Source organism: Rhinolophus hipposideros (genome assembly GCF_964194185.1).
Source record: "Rhinolophus hipposideros genome assembly, chromosome: 1".
Taxonomy (NCBI): domain Eukaryota; kingdom Metazoa; phylum Chordata; class Mammalia; order Chiroptera; family Rhinolophidae; genus Rhinolophus; species Rhinolophus hipposideros.
Genome location: NC_138047.1, coordinates 80,340,345 through 80,354,903, shown reverse-complemented (window position 1 = coordinate 80,354,903; position 14,559 = coordinate 80,340,345). Strand labels below are relative to the sequence as shown.

Genomic DNA, 14,559 nt, shown 5'->3' with positions numbered 1-14,559 from the left:
TGTATCTTTAAAGGAAAGAGTGAATTCCATCTGCAAGGTTCATGGCCCTGGGAACAGAAAAAGCAGATGCTTACAACACATGTCCCAACTGCACTCGTCATTTCCTTCCACCAGATGTGTGCCGCCTCCTTCATTTCTTATTATATCTCTGTAAACTGTATCACCAGTGACTCAGGGTAAAGAAAATCTTATCATCTCAGCTTCAAACTCCCTCCTCTGCTCCCCTGACAATCACCCCAGGTCCTGTCCTTTTTAATCTCCTGTCTATTACCTCTCTGCTCTCTAAGTTCACAAACACCTCTCACTTGCAGAGGGGAGGAGTTCGTCCAAACACATCAATAGCCACAACAAATTAAATCCATCCATCAAAAAGATACATTAAAATTATTTTTTTTAACAAAAAGAAAGCTGACATAGTACGAAGAGTATTAGGCGCTATTAGTATTTTGTACTACTGGAGTACAAAGTGAAAGTGCTAAGAGAAGATGGATAATAGAGAACAGTCCACTATGAAGATACAAAGTCATGAATGTTCTTCACAAGGAGAAACTGGAGCACCACAATCACGGTGGGGAAAGGACTGGTCAGGTATTGAATGCAGCACTCCCTTTCTCTCTGGTTTTGTTCCCAGTCCAGTTCCTGCTTTATTGACTTCTTTAAAGCTTTTAAATGGCTCCCTGTGGTCAAAAGTCCATTTCTTATTTAGACATACCAAAAATACTTAGAAAACTTCAAACATGTTGTATTAGAAAGAACAGTGCAGTGAACAATCTCATCAGGTATAATAGTAATGGAAAAATCTCTTTCATCTATCCTCTACCTTGGATTTTTTTTGGAGCAATCCCAGAGATAATATCATTTCATCTGTAAATATTTCAGTATGCCTCCTTAAGAGAAAGGCTCTCTCTTTTACTTAAAAGAGAGAGTGACATTGGTTAATAAAATTATATGGGTTTCACGTGTATAATTCTAAAAATACATCATCTATATATTGCACCGTGTGTTCACCACCCAAAATCAAATCTCCTTCTGTCACAATATATTTGACCCCTGTACCCTTTTCTGCCTCCCCGCTTCCCCTTTTCCCTCTGGTAACCACTAAACTGTCATCTGTGTCTGACTTTTTCTTTTTTTCATTTGTTGCTTTCAGTTTTATATCCCTCATGCGAGTGAAAGCAAATGGTTCTCAACTGTTTTCCTCTGATTTATTTCACTTAGCATGATATTCTCAAAATCCATTTATGTTGTCGCAAATGGCAATATTTCATCTTTGTCTTATGGCTGAGTAATATTCATTATATATATGTACATACATGTATGTATATGTTTGTATATATATATATGTATTACATCTTCTTTATCCAATTATCTATTGAAGGACACTTCAGTTGTTTCCATGTCTTGGCCATGAACATATGAATAATGCTGCAATGAGCACAGGGGTACATATATCTTTACGTATAAATATTTTCATTTATATGTAGATACCCAGAAGAGGGATTGCTGTGCCATATGGTAATTCTATCCTTAATTTTTTGAGGAACCTCCATACTGTTTTCCTTAAGTGGCTGTACCAATTTACATTCACACCAGCAGTGTATGAGAGTTCCTCTTTCTCCACAGCCTCTCCAACACTTATTATTTGCCTTCTTGATAATAGCCATTCTAACAGGTGTGAGGTGGTATCTCATTGTGGTTATGATTTACATTTCCCTAATAGCTAATGAAGTTGAACATTTTTTCATATATCTGTTGGCCGTTTGTATGTCTCCTTAGGAGAAGTGTCTCTTTAGGTCCTCTGCCCGTTTCTTAATTGGATTGTGTTTTGTTGTTGAGTTGGAGGAGTTCTTTATATATTTTGGATATTACCCTTTATCTAATTTTTCAGCAACCTAAACCTACTCAGCCCTAACCTTTTGCTTCAAGTCTCAGCTTAGATGTCACCGTCTCCAAGAAACCTTTCCTGCTACAACTCCTGGACCCAGAAATGAATGATCAAACATAGCACTTAACTGCCCAGTGAGGTTACAAATCTAATGTCCCCTCTCCCCAAGTTCCCATTTAAAAACAAATGCCAATTTATAACTCTGGCTCCTTAGAGACTGGGGTGCTTCATGTCCAGCATTTTCAGGATACAGTTACCATTTTTCATGTTTCCTTTTTAATTTATATATTCACGCACAATTATTATACAAGCCTCTTATAAATGGTGCTCTACAGATGCAAATCAGACTTTAGTTCAAAGATTGTCAATAGTAAGAAAATCCCAAGAATTACTTAATATTGTATTAATTAATCATAAAGCCTTTCTTTTCTATTTTGATTTGTCTTTTTTTAAATGTATTGGGGTGACAATGGTTAGTAAAATTACATAGGTTTCAAGTGTACAATTCTGTATTACATCATCTGGGTATCATATTGTGGGTGGAGAACTGACCACCCAGCCAGAGACAGTTCTCCTTCCATTACCATGTATTTGTCATAAAGCCTTTCAAATGTGAATTGAATGTTTGGGAAATATCTGGGTGTGATAAAGAGAAGGATAAAAGATCTAGTGGAAAAAGACCCTAACTCCAAACCAGGCCTCCAGAATCCTATTGCTACAGGAGCAGAAAACTGCTTCATTTTATTCTGAATGTGCATTTTTGTAGCTATGACTCCCAGGCAGGTCAACTCACCTCTTTCTCCCAACTTTTTAATTTAGGTTCACTTTCAGATACAGGGGACAGAAATGCTCCAGAGAAGTAGAATAAGACAAACATCAGGTTTAGTTTGTTATTCTAAGGACATGGGGGAACGGGAGATCACTGTTGTGATCTACGCTGAGTCCATCACAGTGCAGTGTCTCAGGGAGACCGTGAGGACATGTCTGTAGGCCCCCTATCTTGCTTCAACTAGAGGAGCTGATTTTATTTTGAGGGTTACCCAAAATCTCAGCTGAAATTAGGGTTCCAAGGCCAAGAAGTTTAAAAACGAATGGTGTCAACACAAGGCCCTGGATCAGAAGTTAACAGACCAGAATTCTTGTCTATATTTGGCCATAAAGAAGCCATGGCTTCTCCTGGGTAGGTAATTTATCAATTTTGGGTCTCAGTTTTCTCACTTAATACAACCTCCTTATTATACAGATTTCTAATACATTTTGCCATATTAAATTATATACATACATATCATTCTATAAAAAGAAAGTAAAGATATGTTAGTAACCTCACCAAAGACAGTTAAGGAAGGCCAACAAAACTTCCACTTCTCGGAGAAAGAGAAGAAGTAGAGTAAGGTAACTTCCTGATGAAGAATGTACTAACCATCAGATGCTCTAGGTATTTCATTGTAGTACTCAGAATACCGGCACAAGATTGGTCCTATGGTGTGAGAAATCAATTCCCTTAAAGATTTAAAATTTCTGGTATTTTAATTTAGTTGATGTAGATAATTTATGGGAAACAGCTCCATATGGGTTTATGAAGACCTAGGTTCTAACCCTCACTCTACCACTTCATGAGAATTAAAGCAAGCTCCTTGGTCCTTGGTTTCTTCTGCCTTACCTTTCTCACAATTCTCAAATAAGGGACTAGGTTGAATGATTGGCCCTTGGCATATTACAACTACAAAATGTGTTTTACCTTATATCTTTATTTCTCATGGTCAGAAATCATTGTCAGAATAGGCCACATGAAAAATGAAATAAATTCATGGAAGAATCATCTATTAGGTTCCATTCACTATTTAGGCATCTGAATGGTGTAAGAATGCGTCTATTATGGAGAATCTGATGCAGAAACCTTTTTCCCACCAGGACTGAAGTCAATTAAATAACATCTTAAAGAAGAGCTCCTGATCTCAGGCTTATTAGAGAAGAAATACGACATTAAAACAAATAAAAAAATTTTTATAACGTTGAAGATGAAAGGTCATATCCCCTAAAACAGGAGATGGTTAATTGGATGAAGGTAAACAGAAAGTTATTGGATGAGCTCAAAGGTTAACACTAAAGGATATAAAATAATGAAATATTATGTTTTATTTTTCCAAATGACCATTATATGAATGCAGATTCAAAATTAGGAAATAACGTGATTCAGATTAGTATAAACTATGTTTAAAATAATTGTTTAAAAGGTCTTTTCTGAAATATTTAAAACTGAGAAATAAAAATATCCAGAGTAATATGAAATTGTATATCTTGATATAAAGAGTTAATCTATTTCACTAGTATTAATGTTTAAAGCAGACAATTTACTGTATCAAACAACACTAGACTAGACTTCTCTGGTAATGGATTAGTAATCCTACATTTGGTTGGTTTTTTTTTGGGTAGCCGACTATTGCAGTTTTAATCCCAGACATGACATACATCCCTGAGTCAAATAACTTTGGAAAAGCTGTTTTTCACATGTTAGAACTTTGTTAAAATAACAAATTCCTACCTCAAACATATTTTGAACAAATAAATATAAACAAAGTAAGTAAACGCCATTAAAATTTATTTGAATCAGTTGGAGCATTATTTGTGGCTTCTTCTGTTTTTGAATATAAGTTGTTTGTTCATTATGAATAATGATTAATGCAGTTTTCCATCAAGTAACATAAAGATTTCCAATGAAAGACTGAGAATATAAATTAATGGAAAAACTCCAGGTTCTTTATAAAACAGCCCAAACTTGAAAGCATTTCCCCTAAATGGACATTCTACACTCATAGAAAGTTATTCAAGGTATGACTGCATATTAAACAGGGTTTCTACCTCCAATGTTAAATTCAGTGAAGCACTATGTATTGTGGCTTCAAGGAATGTCAGAAAATTTTACTTCAACAGGTTTTTCTCTTACTTTTTATAGAGATCCAAAAGTTAACCTAAGTCATGAAGCTATTATTTTAGCAATAAAGAAGTAGCTATAGTTATTGAATAAAATGGTGCCATGTACCGTGTTTTGCAGTGCATAATGCACTCCCATGTATAATGTGCACCCACGTTTTTGGCCTAAACTTTCAGTGAAAACAAATCTTTCATTTTAATTTTTTAATTCAAAATTTTACTTCTTTATATTTAGGTACTTGGTTTTTTTGAATCATAAAGGAATGTTGGCATTTATTTTTTAACATATTATGGTACAAGAAATGTTATGTAATAATTACAAAACACAAGAACAGATACAATGTACAAAAAATTTTATGTACCAGTAACAAATTTACAATATTTACGCATCACAGAAGGCCAAGAACTTTTCATCATTGCAAGTTCATCGCAAGTTCAACAAAACTGATTATTATATTCCAGAGTATTATTTTGCATGTGGATATCATTATTGATTTCTAGAGTTACACTTTTAACTCATAAGCATAAATAAAAGCATTAAAAACATTTATATAGATACGGAATTAGCACTACTCAAGTATAACGCGCAGCCTTATTTTTCCCTCACAAATTTGGGCAAAAAAATGCTCATTATACACGGAAAATATGGTACTTATATTGTCTCACTGACGAAGGCTCCTAAGTTAGTTTTGAATTAACTATAGTACATAATGCTAACAACCTTTTGGAGAGGTTTCTTAAATGATACTATAATTATAATTTCTATAATTGCAGTTCTCAAGATAATAAGAGATAAGTCCTTGACAACCCATCTTTGGGTTTTCCTTCATTTCTTCACAATTCTGCCCCCACCTCAACTCTGGAAGAACTTATGATAACTTCTCCAGAACTTATGATAAACTTATGATAAAAGAGACTAGTACTCCCTGAATACTAACATGTTAATACGCACAACCACTTTATGGTGGAGGTACCATTATCACCCCCCTTTGTGGTATGAGATAGTGAAACCTAGAAACCTAGAAAATCTAGCAAGTGGGCAGAGATGGGATTTGAACCCAGGCAACCCAGGTCCAGAGTTCATGCTCTCAGCCACTATGCTATGCTGTGATTTTCCAAGATCTTTGTCTATTTTTATAATTAGGGATATACTATTTTTCCCCCTAAAAGCAATGAATTTCCCTTTCCCATGAGTCTTTCTGGGGAGAGATTCCACCCCTGAGCCCTCCACCCTTCCTCCCACGGGTACCACGCAGGTAACAGTCTGTATTTGCCCTGTGAGGTGACTTCCTTCCAAACATTCCCCAGCCCCACCTTCTAACACACAGTTACCAACTCTGGGTCATCTGATGCCTTAGAGCCAGTGTGAATGTTTATCCTGCTCCCCAGTGACTTACAAGAGGAACATTTCCTGGAAATATTGCAGATGGACATTTCACTGTGGTGAGGTGTTTAGTGTCTGAATCACTCTTGTTGCCTAGAAACCTGTTAGTGTTTGGCAAGAGGAAGGCAACTCAGACACAGGTACAGTCAGACATGGGGCCGGTATTTATTCAGCACGACCTCCTCCCAGCACTAGACTGTCAATTTCCTGCTTAACCTTGACACTGTTCTTTCACTGATAGCAGAGGCACCTTCATTGCTTTTCAACTCAGGGAAATTCAAAGGGCGCCATGCTGTACATGGAGTAGACAGATCCCTTATAGCTGAACTATATGCTACACTAGTTTTCTTATTGAGTTCTGGAGAAAAGCTTTAAAAGGTAATTACAGGATTCTTACACACAAAACGGCACTGGAATTATATGGTGTCATAGAAGTAACTTGCCATCCCTGTAAGAATTAGTTCTCTTCTGAATTCAGTGAATATAACGCATTCCTAAACAGCACTGAGTCACTGCATATGACCTCATAGTCAAGGAAAAATTTTTTCAGAGGGTTGACTCATGGGGTAGGCCCCATTCAGGCCACAAAAACTGTTATACACATACCTGTGTCTGTCTGTCTCTCTGTTTTGGGGGGAGGGTAACGAGTAAGAATTGCCGACCACGTATAAGTAGCGTCAGTACTGAAGGGTTCACCCTCCAAAATCGTAATAAATATAAACAGATATCACAGTCAGCCTAAGGTCAGCTCACTGATTTTTCTCTTCGAACTTAAGTTGGCACACATGCCTAGGTCACTCTAGAAGCTAAAAATCTAGAACAAAACACTCTAGAATAAAAAAAAAAATGACTTGCATTCCATATAAATTCTCCACCAGTTACTGTTATTCCCCTAATATTTAGGGGCTCCGTTATTTTTCTTAGTAATTTCTACGCATTAAGTATTCAAAGGAGGAAAAGTGGTTTAAACAAATGCAAACAAATACACACATACTAGATACTAGGGTTTTTCTCTTTATTCTCCTCTTCAGCCATGCCTCCTAAAGGCACTGAAAGTAAGATGTAAAGGTATGCCTAAATGTCACCTCATCTTTGTGGGCAAGTCCTGAATCCTAAATGTATTTAATGTACTTAAGGATACAATGTAATTTGGGTAATTTCCTTTTTCCTTCCCCTCACCAAATACTATTCATCCTAACACAGGGGTTGCAGTATATCTGACACCTATTAAGTACTATTAAAAGTATAGCAAATCATGTAACTTTTACTTTGACCTTGACAGCTATAAAAGAAGGATGTATGTAAATTTACTTAGCAAAGACTTTCATCTTAAACATATGTTAAAACTTTACTTTCTCCGATAGGTTTTTTTTTTTTGAAGACGTATTATAGGGGGAATAAACCTTTCCATGTCTAAAAAATTCTTGAAATCCACCAAAGTTTGTGATACCTTTAAGAAACAGGTACTCTTGTTATCTGGAACTGGCTTATTGCAGGTTACAATTACTACTGGCAAGCAACAGAGGGGTGAATTGCTCTCCAAGATATTCTCAAGTCCTAATCATGACTAAAGAAGGGCCTGCCACTTTGGGGTTCATACTTGATAAGTGGATCGGCTGCAACCCTATGAAATGTTTGGGTTCAGGTCTGTAACTGAGGATAAATAGCTTCGTTCTTCTGATTTTCAAAATAGAGTTTAGTCTTGGGAAATCAAACTGCCAGCTGAAAGCTTAGTATTTAAGCTCATGATTTTGTTGCTGCCTACCTGTTTAATGCAAGCTTCAGTAACAAAGGAAGAAGATTTGTTCCCATGCTATAACTAAAGCTTTCTGATAATTATATGGGAGTAGAGCTTCATGCGTGAGAGAGAGGGCACTTTCTCGCATTTGTGTACTTTGAGAGCTAAATTACCACTAATTCTGTTTCATCTTTCAAAATCTTATTGATAACGATTGCACTGTTTTGTACATCAGAAACTAATAAAAAATATTAAAAGAAAAAAGAAATAGAAGTACATTTAAAAATTACTAGAGAAATGGTCATAGTATAAAAATAAATGGGAGAAAAAGCCACCATAAAAAAACAAAAAAATAACCAACCAAAAACCATATTTAACCTTATTTAGATACCTGAATGTATTAGGGCCAGGTAAACCACCTCACAGGGCTTGTAGTTGGGGAAACTGTAACTCAGGGAAATAAATGTCTGGGTAATTAAAAGTTCAAGACTTTAAAATTCCCCAGTAGAGGAAGGTCAGGGAAGGCTTCCTAGAAGAAAGAGCCTCTCAACTCAGATATGAAGGAAGAAGAGGAAAAAGGCAGGTTGGGAGTGGGGTTCTTTAAAACAGAAGGAATAGCGTGTGCAGATGCCTTAAGGAGCAAAGGAGAATGTGGTTTGCATGTACGAGAACAGAAGGAAGGGCAGCTTGCTTGACATGGGGAAAGGTTGGCTCCTGAAGATGCTTTTTAGGGTATTTGGATTTTGCCCCCAGGATAATGGCATCAAAGAGGGACATGCTCAGTTTGTTTTGTAAGGATCCCACTTAACAACTGCTGACACTTAGAAACCAAAGAGATAAGGATTTCTTACACTCAGCAGAAAAATGACCGGATCATCCCTATACTCAAAGGTAAATATATAAGGTTCTTCATTTAATCAACTTTCTGTAGCACCAGTGAGATGTTATCATTTGACCTGGGAAAGCAAGCAGAACTCAGCCTATGAAGAGAGGTGAATGAGCTGAATTCAAGTTCTAGTTCTCCCGTGTTCTCGCAAATAACTTAATTTTGGGGCAAGTTGCTTAAATCCTCTGTGCCTCAAAGTCGAGTCAACAGCAGCTACCTCGTAAGGCTGCTATTAAATGAGGTAGTATATGTAAGGAACAGCCACAGTGTCAGTCAATCTTAATTATCATAGAAAACATTTTAGTATATGTGCTGCCGAAGCAAGAACAATCATAGAAAACATACCAGTCGACTATGAGCATTAAGAATGCTGGACAACATTTGACATTTTAAACCATACCGACACTTCTCTTTAGATGCCATCTAATTTCTCTAGGAAAAGCAGCTTACACAAATAAATCTCTAGGTTTAAGACTTTTCAGTTTTCTATTTGAATATCTAAAAAATTTAAATGAGATCCTAACATACAATTATACAAAAACACCTGTCTTTCAAAATCTTTGGGCCTTATGTTCTGTTTGGACAAACATTTGCTGTCCTGAGTGAAATGTCTAGGACTGTTTGTTTGCCAGTAAGTTTCAGAATCAGGGCATACTTAGAAATCAGGTTGCCTAACTGAAATCCTGTGGTTATGAATTCAAAGGAATGAGTAAATCCATTTATCTAATAATTGAATTATAAAAATTTAAAACAAGAAGCTTTTAAGCCTAAATATGGGCACTGGGAGGACCAAAGAACCAGTTGTGCATTCACCACTAAACATAAAACCATTCAATACCCAACAGTCTTCTTGTTGCCTCCATTTGTAGTAAATGCTAAATCACTGTTTAGAAATATGAAGAATTACACATCGTACAACAGAACACAGACTACAAGTCAAGATATAATGCCAAACATCAATTAACTGCATGCTAAAAATATCTGTGTCATTTACCACTAATACTGCAGAGAGAGCATTAAAATCTTTGCAAAGCTGATTATGTCAGGGTCCCCAAGACCACTTCCAGTTCAATGATTCACTAGGAAGACTCTCAGGACCCATCATACAGTTGGATTCATGGCTATGATTTGTTACAGCAAAAGGCTACAAAGCAAAATCAGGAAAGGAAAAAGGCTCATGAAACAAAGACCAGAGGGACCCAGGACCAAGCTTCCCAGTGGAGTCACACAGGCCAGGCTCAAATTCCCCAGCAATGAGTTGTGACACCTGTGAAATGTTGTCTGCCAGGGAGACTCATTAGTGACTCAGTGCCCGAGGTTTTTTACTGGGGCTGGTCACATAGGAACCTGCTGCCAGGCATGTACCCAAATTCCTCCCAAATACCAGCAGGTATTCAGCATAAACAATACTGTTTGCACAAACAGTTCAGGCACAGTTAGCCATTGAGGTGGGCATTCTCCCAAAATCGAACTTCCTAGATGCCAGCTGAGGGCCAGATTTGCAAGAAGGACTTTCTAAGGAGAATATTCTCAGCCCTGCTGGGATAACTCACTTTTGCACATTGTCGTATTTCAATCAGCTATAGTACAGGACCAAACTATAGGAGAAACGTCTTCCTCTAAGTAGATCACCTAGGTATATCATGAGTTTGAGGAGCATTTTTATCCTGTGTTTTCAGTACTTAAAATGTAGCATTTTTAATATGGACAAATATTGTTTTAAATTATAGAAGATCTAAGATGGCCTTTAGTAGTTCTTTTTTTATAATAAAAACAGCTGAATTTTAGTCCTGTTTAGTTCTCTAAGCATTTTTTCTTTAAAAAGAAAAAATACCACTGAAAATTCTGAATAGTATTCCTATATTGAAATTACTCTGAGATACCATTTAACCTCCCAGATTAGAAAAAAATCCAGACCTTAACAACAGTTATTCTCACAAATTCCTAGCAGTGGAGAGAATAAGAAAACCTCAGGGAGGCAATTTGACAATATCTATCAAAATTATACACACACCTTATGACCTGCGATTCTACTTTGCAAATTTATACAGATACAATTACATCCATGCAGAATAACCTATGTACAAAGTTATTTACTGCAGCATTGTTTAAGAGAAAAGGATTGGCCACAACCCAAATGTCTATCAATAGGTCACTATTTAAATTGTGGTACATCCATACAATGGACTACTCTGTAACTGTTGAGGAAAAAAAAGAACGAGGAAGCTCTCCTAGTACTATTGTGTTAAACCCTCCTACATATACTAGAAGAAAAACATACATTGCACAGAAGTACAATTTGTTATCTTTTATTTTATGAAGGGGGCAAACATGAATTCATATCCATACTTGCTTGTCTGTGCATAGAAACTGGAAGGATGCATTAGATACTGACAGCACAGGCTGGCAGGGGATGGTAGAGGCAAAATTGGGATAGAATCTGTGAATCTGAAAAAAATGTATAAAAGTGGTATACTTAAAAAGTAATCCCTCTTTCTTTTCTAAACCCAAGTTATATCAACCTGGCAACCTTTTTTTTTTTATTGTTTTATTAAGTTTCTATATTTCTGCAGTGATTAAACTAGAGCATAAGATTGCTTTTATCTTATTTTCCAAGTCAGGTTCCAACAATCTTTTTTCATTTGTGTCTGTCTGCCATCTTGAAGGGGGTTTCCCCAGGACACCTGAGAGTGAGTCAAGTTCTCTGTACCTCCCTTCTCCCATTTGTTTGCTGAGGGTAACTGGGAATTTTTTTAAAAGCTCCACGAAAACAGGGGTTTTGTTTTGTTCACTGCCTTGTTCGCAACCCTGAAAAAAGATGCCTAGCACACAGAAATTGTTCAGTATTTGTTGCATAAATGAATTCATTTTGTAACCCATCTTCAATGGGACAGATACTACCAGACAAAGGGAGAGATATCGCTGGGGTCAAATATTTAGATATTTAGAGTTGTCATTCCTAGTATTGGCCCAATATAGACATTTAAATCCTAGCAAAAGTCCTAGAATTACTTTGAATTTTACAGGAGACAAACAAATAAGCCTATAGAATGCTGTGCTGAACAAGGACTCTTAAACATTCAAAAAATGTATTTTTAATTAATTTGGGATTACATGGCCCTGGGGTCCATCTTAGGGCTGAAGTCTTTTTAGGCAAATACCACACTAATTAGCAACGATGAAAAATGGCTATCATGAGAGTCAAATAAGCCCCAGGCTTACTGTGCCCAGACATGTAAAGAAAATATTTTGCATTAAAAATGCAACCGTTATTTTTAGTCTCAAGAATAAAATTATCATTGAAATGAAATTCAAATCACTATGGACAGTGAATTTACTTGCACAATGTCAATCACAAGGAGAAAACCTCCTTCCTCCTTCCTCAGTGGGCACAGAGAGGGTATACCTACCAAGCCGCTTTTACCTTGGTTTACATAACTATAAAACAGAATAATTGTGCTAGCATTAAATACAGTAACGTTGCTGAATGGGGCACAGCTGACTGACGTTTCTTTGAAGACTTTTAGTGCCACAAACTCTTCTTAACACACGGCCGAGGCAGTAACGGAAAGAGGTTAGGAAATTCTGGTGTTAACCTCTATTTCTCTTGCTGACATTTAAGACAATATCCATAAGGGAGGAAACATCCACTCACCTGAAACACCTTAAAATCTAACACTCTCCTGAGACTAAAACAGAAAGTCTCACAGGTAAGGCATTTTTGAAAGAAATGTCTGAACTGGGAAAGAGAATCAAGCAGAGAAGTTGCCGGACCACTGGGAGGCAGCCAGCCTTCCGCTGATGCACTTACATTTACGGTACTGCGCCAGGAAGCACCCAGCTGTGTTTGCAGAGGGTGCACAGCGAGTCCCACCTTGGTCCTTGCAGCAGTCCACAGCCCCAGTCTCGGAGCAGATCCTTTGTGGGAAGAGTGAGGCAGAGGATGATAGCTCTAAAAGGAAAAAAACAAACAAAGAAACAAGAAAAAAAGTGAGAGGTTAAAGAAGAAGGGTGCTTTGTTATGTTTTGTTGGTTTCCTGGGGATGGAGGTGAAATGAAGAGCATTCTGATACTGTCCCCAGGAAAACATGGGCTCTAACAGCATCTCAGGAGAAAAGCCACTTGGCCATTCATTCCACAGACATTTACTTAACACCTGACAGACTCCGTTCAGAGCGGGGAGCAGTGCAGGCAGGCAGATGCCTTGCTCTCATGATGCTCAGATTCTGACATGAGAACAAAATAGGAGATAAACAAGACAACGGTGACAAATGTCACTCAGAGAAGTCAGCCAAAATCAGAGCGAGGCTGACGTGGCTGGTTTAGAGCAAGTGGTCAAGAGGGGAATGCTACTGAAGTTAAGACTTAATAGTAATGGGGCGGTGGGGAGGGACAACCAAGGAAGAACAGCACTCCAAGCTAAGGAAGCAGCTGGTGCAAAGGCCCTGAGGCAACAATGAACCAGGTAGGTTTAAAGAATGGAAAGGCAGGCACTGCTGGCACACTGTGATCTAGGAGTGAGGACGTACAGAGGAGGGCAGTGACCAGGCCACCAAGGACGTGCAGACCAGGCAGAGGGACTGCCTGCACACAGAGCAAACTCTGTGCTACCGAAACTCTGCCTCGCGTGCAGTATCCATCTGCCACCTCCAGACAAAATGGCGGAGGATTCCCCTTGAAATACATATAGTTGCTGTGATCGTTTCATGGATTTTAAAAACAGATTTAATTTTTTAGAGCCATTTTAGATTTACAGCAAAATTGAGCCAAAAGGACAGCTATTTCCCATATTTCTCTGCCCCCACACATGTCGCGCTTCCTCCATTAGCAACAGTCCCCCAGAGTGGTACATTTGTTACAATCGGGGAACCTATCCTGACACATGATAACCACCCAGTATCATAAAGTTCACATTAGGGCTCACTCTTGGTGTGTACATTCTATGAGGTTGGACAACTTTATTATAAGGCATGACATGTACCTGTCATTATGGTATCATACAGAGTAGTTTCATTGCCCTAAAAAATCCTCCTTCCTCTCCTCTTTTAATGGATTTTAAATAACTGAAATTCAGTTTGTGGGTGGAAGTAAACATATGCCACTGTTCATAGAACCACAATATGAATATCCTAAGAGTACAGCCTGGGATCAACTACCAAACTGTAGTTTGATACACGTATGTACACACACACACACACACACACACACACACACACAAAAGAAAAATGGTAGTTGATCTATAAAATTTATTAAAGTCTGTGTTTATTAGTTATAGGATATACACCCATCTGAAACCAGAAACTGGTTTTCAATTGAGATCCCACTTTTACCCCAAACACTTAACTTTTGGAGAAGACTCAAGAACGAATGGGCCATTCCTAGGTATATACCCAAGAAAAATGAAAACAAAAACACAAAAAGGTTTTGTCCACACAAAAACTTGTATGCAAATATTCATTACAGCATTATTCATAACATTATTCATAAAGTGGAAACAATCCAAATGTGCATCAACCGATGAATGGATGAACAAAATGTGGGGTATCTATAAATAAAATATTTGGGAATAAAAAAGAATGAAGTAGGAACCATGGTACAACATGGTTGGAACCATGCTATAACATGGTTGAACACTGATGACATTTTGCTAAATGAAAGAAGCCAAACACAAAAGTCCACATATTGTATGATTCCATTTATGTGAAATGTGCATAACAGGTAAATCCTTAGAGACA

At 37.4% G+C, this 14,559-nt stretch overlaps 1 protein-coding gene across 1 annotated transcript in view; it reads right to left on the bottom strand.

Annotated features, from left to right (window-relative positions):
* Positions 1-14,559, bottom strand: part of SGMS2 (sphingomyelin synthase 2) — an 84,969-nt gene that overhangs the window by 40,081 nt on the left and 30,329 nt on the right. The window contains exon 2 of the mRNA XM_081054510.1: positions 12,636-12,776. The gene's annotated coding sequence lies outside the window, so the exon portion shown is untranslated. The remainder of the gene's footprint in view (positions 1-12,635; positions 12,777-14,559) is intronic.